Raw genomic sequence first — 3925 nt, 5'->3', positions numbered from 1 at the left:
AATTTCATAAAACATGGTTGGCTGGTTCCAAAGTTATAAGGGTTTTAGTGTTTGATTCTCCAATGCATAAACATCCATATCTCCCAAAGTTCTGGGAATATTTCAATGAAACCTTTTTTTATTACATACTCCGAGGAAGGGTCTACAAAATAGCAGTTACAAATTACAAAATCACAGCGAAATGTTTTTCGCAGAAAATCGAGTTGATTTTTTTCTCTTTTGAATTCATGAAGGGACTAATGGCCTGCGTCTTCATGTTTAATTTCATTAAAAAAAAAATGGTTGGCTGGTTCCAAAGTTATAAGGGTTTTTACCATCATATGTGTGGTTATCATATGACTGATAGTTAAATAAGGCTTCGCTGATCAGGGGAGCTAATCTACTCCAATCACCATCGCTTTGAAGCTATGAATACAATAATAAATCAGTCATGATTCAGACAAGATAAGTCGACCATTGCAACAATAATAGCAATTGATCATGGGATGGATTCGCATAGACACTTTAATATCCACACCATCAGTGATTAATGAAAATCATAAAACATTTGTTACATCCCGTGAGGAGCACGAGTATTGCTAGTGATAATAATAATAAACATTTAGAATCCGAATACTTCCTAATGCAAGGAGCCCTAGTCGTTTACATAAACCGAAGATGGAGAGGTAGAACTTTTCTCTCCCTTCTTCAATGCTAGCGTTCTTGGCCAGGGCACGGTAACTTGATCCCAACACGAAAAGGAACGCTGAAAACATGGTCCTGTGGCGCCGCGAACCGGTGGTCAGCATCTGACTTACAGTGCTAGCTCGCGAAGCCACGGCGAAAGGGCTACGGCTGTAACCCGATAACGGCATCGGCTGATAACAAGTTCACGCTGATATCAATGGCCTTGCTGCATCGCCAATTATCCTTCTGAGGCTCGGGCACCCCGCTGCACCAGCCTCTCCTTTCACCTCTACTTCTGGTGGCCCAATCGGAGGGAGGTTCCTCTGCCAGCCACCGATGCTCTGGTTGCTTCGCCTTTTCGTGATATTTGACCTCCTTGACCTCTAATAACATCTAGCCTTGTGTAGAGCACTTGCAAATTGGCGATTTATCACAAAATCAGGACTATCATAATGTAAGACAAGTACTATACACTTATAACCTTTTTCGTATTTTGTTGTTGCTGTTTAACTTTATTATTATCATAAAACTATTAATATTATAATTAAGTTCTCATGACCCACAATCTTGACAATAACTGAAGTAATGACATCAGTGACTATGCCTTGAAGCTCTTGGACAACATTCAAGTGTGTGATATTTATTCTGATATTACTGACAACCTTGAAAAATAACTGTGAAGTAAAACAGCACCCGAGACTATTAGCCCTGACGTATATTTGACAATGTTCAAAAAATGTTTCTGCTACTATGGGAATAACTGAGGTAATGGCGTGAAGTAATTAATATGTGTTGTTCATAAATGTGTAATATTGTGTTTCACTATGGCTCTCACTGATTGTACACGAGGGTCCATAACTCTACAGTCTCGTGCCGTTCCCCACTGACGCTGCTGCTCCATTTAGCGAAACAGTCATGCCTAGTGAGTTAGATAACCTGCAGCGCCCCCCCCCCCCCCCCCCCCCACTCCTCCGAAAATAAACAAAGGGACCATAAGGATCATTAAACCGCCCGCTTATTACCCCACCCCTGGAATGAAGTAAAAGAAGACCCCAAAATAAATACAAAATTAAAAAATAAAAACACCTGCCAAATTAAAGAAGTTTGTAACATGAACTATAACAGATGATTAATCAAAAAACAAGAGGAATGGGTTCAAAGGCATCCCTGCGTCACATTTCACACACAAAAAATAACATGAGATTTAACCCACGGCAACCTTGGAGACCACAGGCGAACATTGACATACCAACTACGCCAAAACGGGTTACAATTATAGATTGCGCTCAATTGTCTGCCTTTACCTTGCGGGCTTTACGGGCTATGTAAGGATCATTTTGTTTAACTTCAACTAAGAACTTGATTTACAGACACATTTTTAGCGGAAACACCCTGAATTGTTTCAACAGAGTTGAAGGGTCGTCTTCTGAGTATGTACTACAAACACTTTGATTAAAATATTCAAAGAAGTTTGGGAGATCTATTGATGTTCACGTGTATGTGGGGTTATGGAGTCGTCGAGTCGAAGACTGTGCGGAAACGGTACGCCGATTACATCATGTTACATATACACAACCTATATACTATGGCTGTGTAGCCTAATCACAATTAAATTGGACGTGCACTAACCATACATTTTAATATTTTGAACCGAGTGACACCAAATGCTTTGATGTTCGAGTCTGTACTTTCAAGCAACACAGCATGATTCATCCCATGTGTTTTACACCATAAGTGTAGCAGAAGTCCCTATACAATCTTCATGTATCATACCATTATATAATCTATGATATATATTAATTATATATGTATAGATAAGGCTATACACTTATCATTGCTTGCATTAAACCAGACAAATAGAGACAGACAGAGATAGGGACAGACGGAGAGACCGACGCGGAAACAGATAAATAAAGACAGACAGGAGGAGAAAGAGAGGGAGAGAGAGGGAGAGATCTAAAGACAGAGACAGACAGCGGTAACAGCATCAAAATACATCATTTAACAACGATATCTAAAAGCATAATACTATTGGTGGTATATGAAGAAAAGTATTGAAAGGAGTGCCTGGCGGGATAATAGTAGGACTACGAATATAAGTTTTAGTTACAATCGTGTGAAGCCATCTTTGAAGGCATACGCACAGATTCAGCTCATTTGACTCTAAAACATCCGTTATCTGAGTACGGACAGTAAAACAGAAGGACTGCGTGACTGTATAGCATTCTGTATACATACTATTATGCTTATACTGTCTTATACTGTTTAAAACGTTCGCCAGAGACGTTTCTGTTTAATTTTGGTAGCACTTATTTGAGCCTCGTGCTTTTGTGTTTCTTCATCTTGCCCTTTCTATTGTAATTCGGACTGTCGGATATGTATTTAAACCAAAAGAAGGCGTACTTCTCTTTTTTAACTGTCAATAGACACTATACAGTGTTCGATGAAACAACGCATCAGTTCAGGCGCAGTCAAGTCCAGACTAGCCCCTGTCAGTCACTCCAGTACACGCGTTCGGAATGCACGACATAGCGTGCTTGATAGTTAAACACTTCCCCTCTGCCTTTAGGTAACTTGACACTGATAGCGCGGCGGGGAGGTAGCTCAGTTGGTAGCGCGCTGGCTTTGTAGCCAGTTGGTCGCTATCAGCGTGGGTTCGATCCCCACGTTCGGCGAGAGATTTATTTCTCGGAGTCAACTTTGTGCAGACTCTCTTCGGTGTCCGAACACCCCCGTGTGAACACATGCGCACGAAAAAATCCCACGTTCACAGCGAAAGACTCAGGGCTTGGAAAACACGAAGACACGCATGCATCATCTCTCGTCTCCGATTATAATGATCGTATTTCGATACTTTGACGAGACAAACCCAATGCTGGTGTGTCGAAGAAGACAGCCACAGCGGGCTTGTTCGAATCAAAGTATCACACCATAACTTCAACGTATTACCAATACCTGTTCCAAATAAGACCAGTTGGTCTAAGAGGACGTTAAACCCTAAAAGTCAGTCACACTGATAGCCGAAGGCGCAGCTCCTTTGCCCAGTCCATAAACAAGAGGCACATACAACACACGCACATGGGTAGAGGAGACGAAATAGGTGAATAAGAATAATCAGATATGTAATAGTTTTACTGCATTATAACAAACATTTAGGTGTTAATGCTGCTATTTTAAATTAAAGCCATGCTTTAAACTGTGGCGTCATTTTCTGGTTTTGTTTTTGTATCCGGGGTTGTAAGAATTTACATGACAACAG

The sequence above is a fragment of the Littorina saxatilis genome, linkage group LG4 (assembly GCF_037325665.1).
Source record: "Littorina saxatilis isolate snail1 linkage group LG4, US_GU_Lsax_2.0, whole genome shotgun sequence".
Taxonomy (NCBI): Eukaryota; Metazoa; Mollusca; class Gastropoda; order Littorinimorpha; family Littorinidae; genus Littorina; species Littorina saxatilis.
The sequence above is the reverse complement of the archived record's forward strand: the minus strand, read 5'-3'. Positions refer to the sequence as shown.